Here is a 15,091-nt window from a genome sequence, read left to right as displayed (position 1 = left end):
AAGTCATTTGAATTTCATTTTTTTTTAAACCACCCAATACCAATTTTTGAGTGAACCTCCCTTTTTGACTCTCCTGAAACTAATTAACTTCCACCAGTTCCTTGTGGAAATAAGGAATCATGGGTCTTGAATGCGGAGTCAGGTTCATAATTTTTATCAGGTGAGGAGCACAGGCTGACCTTTCCTGAGAGGAAGTTAAAATCTGTTAGAAAGATGTGCAGTGGAATTTTTCAAAGAGTTGATTGAGGTTGGCCGTTTATGCTGACAGTGGCGAAGTGGATTGCTTTAATTTCCAGACATGCCTTGTCAGAACTTTCCTGATCAGCAGCAGTGTTAGCATAGCTACGCAGGCGATTCCTTTGAAATTCCACAGAGTGGATGTCACTAAAAAGTGCACAACCTCCATTTGCTGTTCCTCAGCCTCCTATACCCTCAGAGAAGCAGTTCTCTGTAGAAATACATAACGGTTTCTTCAAGTACAGCCAAAATGTGCCCTACATTTCACAACTGTTCTGACAAACAGCTATTAAGTAGCAGAAGGTATGTGAGGTGAGCATGAATACTCTTGGGAAACAGGGTTTGTCTTTTAACCCCCCTCCACCCCACACCACACAAACAGTATGTGACAGGATACAGCAATGTGGAATGGAAAGAAAATTATTATCAATGTGCATTTCACAAAAAAAAAAAAAAAAAAATTAATAATAATAATAATAATTGTATCATATATATATATATATATATATATATATATATATATATATATATATATATATATATATATATATATATATATAAATCTTTTATTTATTTTTTTCAAGTGACTATGTGAACATTTATTGTAAATGTATCTGTAAAGGTTTTAATCATTTGCTCCTCTTTGTGAATCTCCCCTTAAGGTACTTCAGCTAGTGCTTCAGATTTCTCAAGGTTAATGCAACGGGTAAACAGAACAAATGAATAGAAGGTTTTTTGTTTCAAATAAGCTAAATGACATATTCAAAATAATTCAGAGTGCCTTGAGTCATTTTAAATGAGTTCCAAAGCAATCAATATGTTTGTTACGCGTCTGGAAAAACACATTTATGAAAAAAAAAAAAAAATTGTGTGCAACATGCCTGCGTCATTAAAAGACTCCACTGGCTCATCTAAAATGAATGCATATATTATAAAATAATAAATTAATTAAGAAATGAGAAAATGAAGATACGAGAGTCTCAATAAAGCCCCTGCCCTACCAGGAATTTTTTGTTTAATTGTCTGTCCATATTAAATACATTTATTATGATGATGATCACTTTGTTTTACAGAGGGTGTGTTAGAACCTTCCTGTCTGGGACATAATTAAAGATCAATTATTCCTCTTGGCAGGAGTAATTAAATAATACCACTGCATTGGCGATCACTCTCTGCATCTCTGCGTAAGCCAATTCAGTCAATATCGCAAACTTTGACACCATGTATCAACCTCAGTCTATATTGTTTCAGTTCCCTTTCGATTTTAACTCTCAGTTCCAGGTATCAAAACAGGGTTCAGCTTGGGTAACAAATAACGTTTCAGCCAGAAACACATACTCAACAAAACTGTTTTCACGTTTTCTAATACTTTGTTCAGATGACATATTAACTTAAGGCTTTTAGACGCCCATTTGTGAAGCGAGCTGTTGTAAATATCTAGTATTACATTGACGCCGGCTGCTTCGATCAGTGTAGGCAGAGTTATTTTGTGAACCGCTGTGACGTGGTGCAGATGAATGCATCTCGCACAACAAGCTCCCTTTTCCCTTCTGACTCACTTACGCTTTGTTTTCTTTGAATAGACAACTACGGTATTTTTTCCCAAGATGCACCAACATGGCTAACACACTGAATTAAGGTGCTGGCTCATTTTTTGGCTCTGCTGCGGGTTCAAGCAGAGTGAATAAAGGCTCTTGCGTACGGGTCTGGTCCCCATTTTGCCTCCCTGCTGGGCCCCATTGATTTGCATGGCACAAGATGAAATGCATGTTTCCTCTGAGCTCATTCCACCACTCTAAGCATTATTTTCTCCTATTCAATCAGGACTTATCTTAGCAGGCTGATGTTTTTTATAATGGCACTCATAAATTTCACAAAACAAAGGCCTTGCTGAGATCCATTTTAACTTTCGTTTTGTGGTGGTGTAATATATTTTGGCATTGCAGAGATGTGTATTCATATACCAGGTTAATATCCATGCACTTGGGTTAATGGAAAGGGACTGGTGGTGTTATTTAATATGAGGACGAAGATGTGTGGTTCTAATTGGCTATATTGCAGGGTTGAGGGTCTCTAACATGCATTTCTTCTTGAAGTGATAGATGTTTATGCACATATAGGATTCCATACTCTCTTGACAATGCAAAAAATAAACTCAATAAGCTTTCTAAGGTTTAGCAATGCCTATATTTGATAGAGAGATAAAGGGAGAAAAAAAGAACATAATATAACATCAAATTTGTCAGTGGTTGGCCAACGCTATATTCAAAGGCCCCTGAATTCAAAGATATTTTCTGTATTTCTATTGTAATTATGACTGCTTGTATTCAGAAACTGGGTATACTGATATATTAAATTAATTATTAATTTTATGATTCCAGTTTCAACTGTATATTCTTAAATAAAAACAATAATGAGGGTTGAAAGGCAATATAATTCCTTAGGTTAGGTTAGGGTTAGGGTTAGGTTAAAAGATATTAAAAGACATGTCAAAAATATTTTCAGTTGTAATTGACATCATGCCACCAATTTTGTCGATTTAGCTGAAATTATATTGAATCAAAATAATTTCTTTAATCAGTACAAACTGGCGACAGGTACATTGATCAAAACCATTGTGCAAAAATAAGTATTTTATCGATGATACTATTGTCAATGTATTAGTTCAGCAAGGAGACTAGTTTCTAATAAACTAATAGAGCCACAAAAAGTTATCCAACACCAATTAGACTCTGCTCATCTTTCCCATGCCCCCTTCGCAAATGTGCTATTTGACACAGCAAACACATTCATTAAAATAAATAAATCCTGTTATAAATACATTTTTTGTAAACATGTTGGCAGCATGTGGGATATTCTCTAACATGACAGAACAAGCCAGTAACTCACATCCCGTGGGGATCTGGATATTTTTGCAAGTATTAATTTGACATGACAACAACTTTCCCAAGCTTAAATATGTGCTTTAAAAAAAAAAAAAAAAAAAAAAAAAAAAAAATGCATGCACTGTAAAGAAAGCTTGGTAAACTGTTAAAAACTTTTCTCATATTCATTAAATCTACAGCTAATTGGTAGTCTGCATAGTTTTATTTATCTCCTCATAAATTTGAACACATTTCACTGTATTAACAAACTGCTTCCCATTGTTACCTGCTGATTGGCTCCATCTGCGCTTGGTCAGAACTTGAACACCAGGCTCCATAGCAACACCTTCTGGGTTATACCAGTTCTTCTTCTACAACAAAAAAGGCAAGATGAAAAAAAAAATGAAATCATGGCCTATAGCTACACAGCACACAAGTGAGCTTGAGGAAGTGACTCCAGCTGCACATGATGGAATACCATCTCCCATCCAACCCTGTCAGATGTCACAAAGAGCAATTCAGTACATAAATACATCAAGACATAAGAACAGAAATGCCTTCAATGACAAGAAAATGCCAGGACATACTGCTTTATCCTGTTTCCTGTACAACCCATTTCAAAAGGTCTAAGCGTACATAAGGAGCTCAACATAAAGCACCTGAAAACCACCAGAAAGAAAAATGACAGAGTCTCCTGGGGACATTCTGCTATACTGCAGTCAGTGAGCTTTCCTCCAATCAGTAACTCTCTCAGTGTCAATAAACACCACAAATAGAGAACATAGAGTACACTAACAAAAATCTGTTTTATTATAAAAAGCAACATCAGACTTTTACAGAGTCACCAAACTTTTTGCAAATTAATGATGTTCTTTTGAACTTTCTGTTGAAAGAATTCTGAAAATGTTGATAAGAAGTGCTTCTTGAGCACCAAATCGGCATTTTAGAATGTTTAGAATGATTTCTGAAGGATCATGTGACATTGAAGTTTTGCCATGGCATAACTCAAACGCCCATGGTATTTATTAATTTATTGCCAATTCTAATTTAGAATTTATTAATATTTTAATGGTAATTGATTTATCATGATTTATTAACAAACCTAAGAAAGATATGACCATATGACTTGGTGTTTACCATAGTCATTTCAAACCAGTCTGAAGTCCTATAGAACATTATGGAATTCCCCCACGCGTCATTTCCAATGCAGCCATGCCACACAAGTCAGACTAACTGCACTGGGATCGATCGTCTTACTGTTAGCTCTCTTTAAATAAGACAAACCAGTCAATTGAGCTTCACTGAAATTAAAGGTGATGGACAGTGATTTACCTTGAGTTTCAAAGTGATTGATCATCCTGCTATCGATATAAAAGGGTTTAAGTTAAGAGAAGTCCACAAAAAAAGATCCTATAAATCGATCAAGGTATTGCAGGATGTAGCACAATGCTGGACATTTCCTTTTAGATATAATTTTACTGGAGCTCAAGACCATTAAGCCATGAATATTTTTGGTCTAGAAAAGAAAGGGTGCTTTAATATCATGCTAAAAGATAATTAACTGAACTTTGAGAAGTACACTAGCATGCAAATTACCTCAAAGCTGTAACAGATATGCACTAAAAGCCACAATCACTGCGCTCCTGAATTAACATTTTAGATTACAGTAGCTAATGCTGGTGGATCATTTAACACTTCACCTTCAGAAATTAAGACTAGTGTGTGTTTTTAACAAGCAGATATGGCTCTATGCTAAGCTAATCACAAAAATTGGACTCCGTTCAGTAATATACAGTACAGCCAAAGCCAAGTGACACGCAAGCAAGCACAAAACCTTGAGATGACATGTCTACTTTTTAATAAGCTCAATGCTATCTCAATGCTAATGGAAAAGGCTCTGAGCCAGCGTTCATAAACCATTCTATTTCATTCTCTTTGAACTGTAATAGACCTTCACTTTGCGTAGGTTACCAGTGCTTTTGTACCCTCTGTATTAGCAAGCTTTCAAGACGTATATGTGTGTGTGTGTGTGTGTGTGTGTGTGTGTGTGTGTATATGACAAATTAACAAAATAATACTTCTCTTTTAGCTATGTACATAGATTTCTGGACCCATGGCTGTAACGTTTACAAAAATATGTATCCAAAAGCGTACTGAAGCCAAGTGATTATTTAATACAAATTAAAGACAGGACATGAAATCAGAATATAAATACTGATATTAGGAACCAGGCAGACAGCAATAACAAAACTTCTCTCTATTATCCTGAGCTGCCTTTTATTCACAACATATATTAAATAAATAAAATAATTCAAATATTAAATTCTAATTCATCCTCCTGGTCAGTACAGTTCCAGTCCACACAAATAAACTGAAAAAGCTCCAATTCTTAAGTTTAGAATTTTTCACAAACATCATATATTGACACCCTGTACTGATTAAAAGCCTTATCAAAGAAATTATCAAATTTTGAATCATATCAATCTTTGCATCAAATAATAAATTGTGTTTCACCCAAATATCATTAGACAATGCTAAAATGAAGACGGTCACACTAGACAAAACTACTTCAGATGCCACAACTAACATGCTAAAAAAAAACAGGATATGATGTCACACTCTAGGGCTTCTTTTTTTTCATAAATACATTTCAAATGATAAAATATACTATCATCTACTCAACTTCTCCAAAACAATCAGAGTTTCGGGATCTTTGAGACATCAATCTGTAACATTTATGTTTTATTGCTTAAGGACATTTCATTTTATGAATGTCAACAAAATCAAACTTAGGTACTCAGAAAAAACTTACCCACATGTGTGATTACCATATTAAAACTGCTCTGAAGGTGGTCTTGGCTCACACAAGCTTGTTCTGTCTTGTAAAACATCCAGAATTCTGCCATTCAGACAATGGCAATGTTGTCCCAGCAGTTGCATTGTAAGCTCTTTCTCCTCCAAAATCTTCAAAAATGCTCTCCTCCTCTGTGTCTCTGCCTTTCCATCATTGTTTTCTCACATCAACCATCTGCTGTCTGTCTAAGGGTGCTGCACTGGGGGGTTTACACCCCACATAGCAAGTCAGAGATGTGCTTATCTTTGCAAAACTCTCCATGCATGACAGCTGGCAAGGAGCAAAGTTTAGATGCCAACACAAAACGCTGCAAAATAAAACAATGGGATTGGGAAAATAACATAGTCATCTGTCTGAATAATCCAGATGGCCAAAGGTTGGAAGAAATGCGATTCGAAATAAAAACTTAACACCGTCTCACATGTGTCTATAAAGAGCCTGCATGAGTGATTTATCCCAAGCCCCTATTCCCTTGCCTCTGGCTACACAAACACTTTCCATTAGCACGTTCTTGTAGTCACCGTGCCATTTCAGCAGTTTGCACCCCTCAGCTGAACTCCAGCCTATGCCGGAAGCACAGAGGTGGCCGTTCAAGGCCACATTCTCCATCTTTATTTCACAGAGAACCCGAGCCCCATTGCTCAATCACTTTTCTCCCTTGTGCTTCATCCCAATCCTATCCCCTACATCCCAAGGCCATTCCGGAGAGTAATCCCGCAATGAACCTGCCAGAATCCACAATGAAATCCAGGGGAAACAATAAACAGCTTTACTGCTGGGAGCTATGTGCCTTCTCCTTTTCTGACGCAAGTCAATTAAGCAGCCAATGACCTACAGAACATGTTGTAATAGTTCCAGCACCACAAGAATTGCTTTTAATGCATAACGGTTATAACAGTAATTGGACCTGATGGTTGATTGCATATTTAGGCAACCTCATGATGCACTCCTTTTTTACTTTACTTCTAAAGTGTTCCTAACCCATTCGCAATTGCTCGGACTGAGCTTGTTGGTTTTGCATATCGTGCAGGTGTTTTTTTTCATGTAAAACAATGGGGATGCTGAAGGGTCAAACTCTTAGGACTTGTATTGTGAAACTGTGAATGGAATATGAAAGCCAGGAGAGCATGAGTCATTACGTATAACCTCACTATGAACAACATCCTCAACTATTTTTAAGCTAAAGACTGAATGCTGCCATAGCAACGGCCTTATGCATGAGGTTTTGTGCAGCAAATATGCAAAGCACATGACCACATCACAACCTATGCATTGGTAATCCCATAAAGTGATGGTACACTAAAAGTAGAGTTTCCAAAAGTGCCAAAGAACTACCTTTTTTTTTTTTCCTCAAAGATGCTTTCATTTAACAGTTCTTAGTTTGAGGAGCTAAGAATAATCTAAAGAATCCTTTTCCACTATCAAGTGAAAGGATTCCATGGATGTTAAATAGAGTGACCGTATGCGCCGTTCATACCGGACACGTCCCAGCCAGGATTTTAATAATGCCTGAAACATCCAGAGCAGTTTGACCAATAACATCCCAGACAGCAAGCAGTTTCGGCCCAGGTCTGGCCCACATCTGGCCCACATGGATTTCATGCGGGCCAGATGTGGGCCGGATCTGGGCCAACACTATGTTGCTGTCTGGGATGCAGGTATTGTACATAATCGACCAATCGTGGGGCTGCGTGTGAGAAGGTGAGATCTAGAGGGAACGATCAAAGCGATGCAAATATGCGCACCTGTTTGTTCGTTCGATTGACTTGAAGCGTCGCTGCACACAAATCCAAAAAAAAACATAAAAAATAAAAAAATAAGGAGCCGTCTGCTCTGCGTTTTCTAACTTTCTTGAATGTTACACAACGATCAGCCTGCACAATTTTTTTTTTTTCCCAAGATCACTAGCAGGAGTTTTATTGGCAATGCAAGGGTCTTCACCTCTGTTCTACAGCCCATTAAGAATTCATGACTTTATTATGAATATGTGAAATGATTTGCTCTCCATCTCCAAACCTGCAGAAAATGGCTTCCACAAGAACAATCTGTTGGAGTTGTCATTCAAATCTCCCCTCATACATTTTTTCTCAATGCATTTATGGCCAGTTAATACATTAAATTTGTATGATATAATTATCAGTTAGCAAACAACTATGTCTCAATTTGAATGTAATAACCTTTTTTTAACTAACAAATGTCAGATGTTAATATTTATTTTTTGTTAAATATGTTTTGTTATATATTGTGTTAAATATTACACATTTCCATTCCGTTCATTAGCATTACCGAAAGTCTTTATGGATCACTGGATGCATACTGGCGTTGATTCTATGGTATGTCATCAAAACATGTCACTTTTAACGATTTTATGGAAATGCTTTTGCCTTTTTATTCCTGACTCTGCAGCTGACACCTGTTTTGCCTAAATATCAGCTTGTTTGAGAATACAGATGGTTTAAGGTTCAGTAAGTATACATGTAAAAAGCACTGTGACATTCGTTGTCTTTGTATGGTTTGTATTACAAGAAATAAAATTCCATAAAACATGCACAAAAAAAAAAATACTTCAAAGCTCCCAGCAAATCAAGCCTTTTATTGTATTTTAGGAATTTGTGATAGGGCCTTTTTGATGTGCTTTTCAAAGCTACTTTGAGCTTCTCTTCCCTTCTCCCCTGTGTTTTTTCTTCTTGTGTGCAAGAGGATAAATTGGATCTGACTAAAGTGCTAAAATCAGTCTTTTAACATCTGGTTTCATGTCCAGATTGAGGTCAGTAGCATGTATGCTGGGATTTTCTCCTGGTCTATAGGTCTATCTCCTGCTTAAGCAGGTTTGATCATGATGAACGATTTTGTAAAAAAAAAAAAAAAAAAAAAAAAAAAAAAAAATTATGAGACACTAAACTAATAAGAGCAAATTCTATAATTCCTGAGTTTCCTGAGTATCTATAGCATATTACAAAAAAAAATATTGAAAGTCTTGGTTAGCAAATAATACACTGACAAAGACTCAGTACTGTTGCACATCGAGTAGACAGTTCTTTCAAGAAATGAATTATTATTTAAAACATTTTTTTTTACTGAGATAATATAAATTACTATTGTGATTTCATACTGAGAGTCATCTGCCAGTCAAAACTTGCATTTAGTTGAACATACACCATATGTAGCCTAATAGAGCACTAGGAACAAGTTTAAAGGGAATAAAGAAATATTGGATCTAATTTACTAATTTCGGTGTGTGTGCTGAAAGGCTTTCATACAAAATATATGCAGAATTCACAAAAAGTAAATAGGCTACACAAATTCATTCTTACCCCAATCTGCTGGATTACAGATCCATTTAATAAATTTGAGCTTAAAATGCAGAATTAAAAACTAGCAGGGTAAAATACTCATAACTTGCTTTGGAATTCCCAATTGCTCCAACAACAAAATAAGTCTACTACTTTGTTTCACCAACAATCCAGTTTTATGTTATAACAAGCTTATTGTAAAACAAAAATGAATATAATGATTGAAAAAAAAATAGATAATAAAAATAAAAAATTATAGAAAACTTTGCTTTATTTACCATATATTTATATTAAATGCAGAATTAATTGAATGCATCATCACCCAGTGTATCTTTGGTTAGTGAACGAGGCCAAATAAAATCAATACATGCTTTTCACAGAATCTCTTCTGCTACTCTTTAAAAAACTCAAAAACTAAAAATGCTCTGTAAATATTCACAGCAAGTACAGCAAGATCTTCAAATAAAGTCAGCTGATCAACACTTTTTAAATAGTCCTAGGCCACACATGTTGACATTCAAACCAGCACCATGCTGATTTTATACGAAAGAGATAAACAAGGAGCATCTTACATTTAGAGACATTTTTAATCCACCGATGAAATAGTTCCAAACAAGTCCGAATAACATACAATAGTGGAATTGCTAATCAGTGGCAGCTGTGGCCTAATGGCTAGAGAGACGGACTAGTCACCAGAAGGTTGGCGGTTCGAGTCTCTGTGCTGGCAGGAGTTGTAGGTGGGTGTAGGTGTTTCCTCCCTCAATACCCATGGCTGAAGTGCCCTTGAGCAAGGCAATGAACCCCCAGTTGATTCCTGGGCACTGGATCTATAGCTGCCTATTGCTCTTGGGTGTGTGTTCACTTTTCACTGCTGTGTGTGTGCACTTGGATGGGTTAAATGCAGAGCACCAATTCTGAGTATGGGTAACCATACTCTGCAAATGTCATGACTTTCAATTAAATTAGTGTTTTAGAACATATCATTTGAGTGAACGATTTAATGAGTCACTTGAGAAAGCAGAGAGACTTACTGAAAAATATGAATATACACAAAAATTTCTGCTTCAATATGACTTCTACTTGACAAAAAAGTAATATAAAAAAGCTTCCTAGATATATGCATACATTTGCATGTTACAGACCTAATCTTTCTCAAAACACATTTGCAGAGAAATTGATTTTTTTTCTCTCTCAGAGAAGCAGTTTTAATTTGAAGTATTTCTAACCAGAATGTATCCAGCTTATATAATGAATTATGTAAAGAAAACAGTCAAAGACATAATTTAGAAAGTTTAGAAAGTATTCCAGATCCATCTCACTGTATAAATGTGCAAATAGAATTGTTATCCCTGAGTTGAGACCATAAATGTCAGCGCAGCTCTTGCCTTGCCACAACAGTATTTCAGGCCCCACAACAATTCAATTGCCACACTGTGGAAACACAACATGACAAAGTATCCACTGAGTCAAGATTATAGCTTTAAATACTGGCAGCCCTGGCTATTTTCATGGCCAAGAGCACATAAGCTCATGATTCCAAAGAGTAATTTTCATAAAATCTTATGATGGTGGCTTCTACTGGGCACTGATACCTACTAGTCCTTTACTGAGCAATATTTACAGGCACAACTGTAAACTCACACTCTCAAGTCCATTACAGGCACCTTACCAAAAGCCAGACCTCACTACACTTGCCAGCTACCCAGTCTCTGATGAGATTTGGAAAAATCATTCATCATTTAGACCTGGACTGATTTATTCATTCATTCTTTTCTGAGAAAGAAGCATCCCCCCAAAGGCGAAGGGTGAAAGAAACCCCTGATTCTGCTCTTTTCTAATATTTTGGAGGCACTCTATGAATATCTTCAGTTAGAATGCATGAATAGCCCATTTAGAAATCTTGAGCTGGCATATCCAAAGGCATAGGAAAACATAGTGATCTTGAACATTTAATAAAAATTCTAAATGCTTCAATCATGTGGCGGGAAATAAATTAAGTTTGTGAAAGACGCATCTGCCTTTGCACCTGCATGGGCAGAGTTTGAATGATTAAACATACAAAAGCTGACAGTTTCTCAAGGTACATAGTTTCCAAGGACCTGACTTCCTTTGTAAATGTTAAAATAACAGCAGGGCTAGGTTAATATTACAGTAATATGAAGAACATGCTGATTTCTCTAAAAGATTTGACCTCTGTGAATTGCTTTGAGCACAGCTTTTTTCTTTGTGTAATGATTTCATTTGCTTGCTTTCCTTCTAGAAGCTTTTTTTATTAGAAAAGCAGGGACTATGGATCACAGGAGACAATACGTAAGGCAACAAATGGTGACAGACAGCTGTCTGGTAGCTAGGCAACCCAAAGAGTGTCTTTGATAGAGACCTTGGACAAAGCCTGCTTTCTCAAATATCTTGTCCAAGTATTGCAACCTTGCAGGTATGATTCATATTATTCTAGTCTTCAGTGTCACAAGATGTGTCTCCAGAAATCATTATTTCATGCTGATTTTGTGCATTTTCCCCTCCAAAAAGCATATAATATATATATATATATATATATATATATATATATATATATATATATATATATATATATATATATATATATATTTCCTATGTGATGGTGGCTCATGTTTGTGTTACTGAGTTAATTCTTTCGAGTTTCTCTATGCATAATTTCATATGTGGCTATATTTAACCACTGGTTCACCTAAAAGTCTTACACTATCTGCAGTTAAATGGCATGGTTTGATATAGTGCTCAGGTAAATTTGATCTAAGTAAATGTTAAACTTTTGAAATTCAGAAAAAAAGAACCACATATTGATAAATAAATACATGAAAATTATGTATCCGTGTCCTGTTATTTATCTTTTGGTATGCATTTCAGGAAAAAAAAAATGGTTAGGATTCAGGTGTAATTGCAAATAGTGATTAATCCTGATTAATCCACTGAAAATTCTGATTAATTTGATAAAAACATTTAATCATTTGACAGCCCTAATATATATATATATGTATAATATAATATAATATAATAATATATATATATATGTGTGTGTGTGTGTGTGTGTCTGTGTGTGTGTGTGTGTGTGTACAGGACAACATTATAATCAACTTACTTAACAAAAATCTATACTCATTCAATTCAAGTTTATCTGTATAGCACTTTCTACAATACAAATCATTACAAAGCAACTTTACAGTAAATTACTTTTCTACAATATTTAGTAATAGCTTATAAGTGGTGACTGTCAGTTTGTGCGCGTATGAATCATACTTTTCATTTATTGCATCATTGCTGAATAAAATTATACATTTCTTGTGTGCATAACTGATAACAAAAACAAAAAAGAATCATGATTATTTAAACAAAATACTTTCAAATGTGGAGTGTTACACAGGGAATTCCGGGAATATTAGTTTACAGTTCATTACTGTAAATTATTTTTCTAAAAACTGGACAAGAACAATTTAAATTATGTGAAATTTTGCAAATATGCAAAATCTCAATTATCAAGCTGAGATTTTTTTTTTCTTTTCTTTATTGTCTCTTGATTCTGCATGAACATAAAAGCAAGTTACCGCCAAAATAACACAGAATGAACCATTTCACAGGTAATAAAGTGTGCTGATGATGGATTACTTTTATACGGCACCTTTTATCTGGAAGCCTGAAGCTGTTTTAGTGTGAAGGAGGAGACCTCGCGGCTCATCACACACTAATCATGCACTTACAGCACTGAACCATTTCAATCACTGGCCACACAGCCCCAAAAACCACATTGCACTGAGCCCAGCAGACACTACATTTATTCAGCAGGTGGAACATCACAGATGTCACAACAAAAGCTCCTCTGAGGAGACTGCACAATCATTTGCTGTTTTCTTTCAATTTCTCATGACAAAAATCTGTATATATGATTTATTGTGAAGCAAACTGAACAGTAACAATACTCTACGTGGCGACAGTGGACTGGCTTTACACAGCTGAACAAATGTGAGGCCATCAATCTCAGAGTGCCCAGCTGAAGCAGTGAGAGCTTTTATTTTGTGTGATTCAGCCTCTCTTAATCTGGATAAACAATCTACTGATTATTCACTCTGATCTGGAAAACAGCAAATTGAGACTGGGAGAAACATGTCATCAAACAATAATAAAAAGATTTGCTTGAACAAATGATTCATTTTAAAAGAGCGTGTTAAAGCACTGAGAAGTGCTTATGTTCAGATGGTTTCATGCTTGGTCCTGATTTACTTCTGCATGCACTTTGTCCTTAATGTCAATCTGCATGAAAAAAAAAAATCAACTAGTTTTTATTTTAATTTTTTAAATGTAAGCTAAATATAATATTTTATATGAACATTATGAATGTAATATTGCGTAGCTTGTCAGTGTTAGTGTTTTTATGAATGCCATTTATGTTTTTGTTAATAAGCACATAGCACTAGTCAACTGAATGAATGTAACATGGCAAAGATGAATGCACTTTTGGAAGTTGAATGTAAGGGAAATGTAATTTTGGAATTTCTGTGGTCTAATGTGATGTTGTTCATGTTCTTGTTCATAATGAAATTTTATTTTATTGCTGTAATTAATTTACATGACCTGTTGAATTCATTTTCAGAGCAACTGATGACTAATGAATGTACTTTTAGTGCATTGCCTGTATATAAGATTAGTATTGTGTATTAAGGATTAGTATTAAGTTCAGAGGCTGTCATATGTGGATCAACTTACTGTTTTGTGTATTTTCATCAGTTTCAAAATGATAAATAACTTGCAAACAAACAAACAAACACATACATACATACATACATACATATGCTTAAAGTTTAGAACATTTTCTCAAATTCTGTTAATGTCCCTACGACCAACCCCACCTGTTAAATACTGTAAGAATCTTTCACCTTCTATCACAGAGCAAAGAATAATTGCTATGCGAAGAAACTATTATTCAATATAGCAATAATGTGTTTGTTTGGGGACATTTTAACCCCAGCAGAAACACAAAAAAAAAAAAAAAAAACTAATCCAAATAGTCATTTTGCAGGATTGAGCAGCTAGTGCCAACTAACCAGAGAATTGTAACGTGAAAATGAACTAGCTTTTAATCATGTTTTCATATCTAGGTTCACCGAGACCCCAAACAGAACTAACAGCTTTTCCACAGAGGACATTTTAGCATGTTTAATAATTTGACCTGGTTTATAAGTCACGACATAAGGTACAACCCCGACACTTTATTGTTAATTACGTAGGTTAGGTTGAGATTTTGAGAATAGCATTTGAGTCTGTCTGGCAGCAAACATAAAATTAAATTCAAATTAACTCTTTAATTATTATTATTATTATTATTATTTTTTTGGTTTATTTGAATAGGGACAATACAATAAACATAACTCCAGTCAAATGCTGGAAAAAAATGCACTGAACATACTGTAGATATTATAGCTGATGCTATTTCACACCTCTTGTCCCTAGAAAGGATTTTCTTAAAAAAAAAAATAATAATAATAATAATAATAATAATAATAAAAACTAATGTAACAAATCCTTCATACAATATCCTCATACATTACAAACAGAATACAGAACAACCACATGCCCAAGTTTTATAGACTCTTCCAGTCCTAATAAAAACTAGTTACAAAGCATATAATAAAAATTAAATATGTGTACAGGTCTGGTTAGTTTTCAGCCAACACTTAAACTTCCATGTAACATACCTTATTTCATGTTTTAAACTCATTTGGCAACATACTCCAAATTTGAGATCCCTTTACAGAAAATGCTCTTTGCCCTTGTGATGTTCTACAAAACCCAATCCTAAAATTTCCAACCTC

General features: G+C 35.1%; 1 protein-coding gene across 2 annotated transcripts in view; it reads right to left on the bottom strand.

Annotated features, from left to right (window-relative positions):
• lingo2 (leucine rich repeat and Ig domain containing 2) overlaps window positions 1–15,091 on the bottom strand; it is a 326,054-nt gene that overhangs the window by 254,600 nt on the left and 56,363 nt on the right. Inside the window, exons 1-2 of one of the 2 annotated variants that reach the window (XM_052574216.1) lie at window positions 5,914–6,133; window positions 3,388–3,472 (exon numbers count right to left, since the gene is read on the bottom strand). The gene's annotated coding sequence lies outside the window, so the exon portion shown is untranslated. Of the gene's footprint in view, window positions 1–3,387; window positions 3,473–5,913; window positions 6,134–15,091 lie in introns of those variants that run through there. The other variant, XM_052574215.1, reaches the window with a different exon arrangement.

This window comes from Carassius gibelio, chromosome B14 (genome assembly GCF_023724105.1).
Source record: "Carassius gibelio isolate Cgi1373 ecotype wild population from Czech Republic chromosome B14, carGib1.2-hapl.c, whole genome shotgun sequence".
In the NCBI taxonomy this organism is placed as follows: Eukaryota; Metazoa; Chordata; class Actinopteri; order Cypriniformes; family Cyprinidae; genus Carassius; species Carassius gibelio.
Note: the sequence above shows the minus strand (reverse complement) of the source record. Positions and strands in the feature narration are given on the sequence as shown.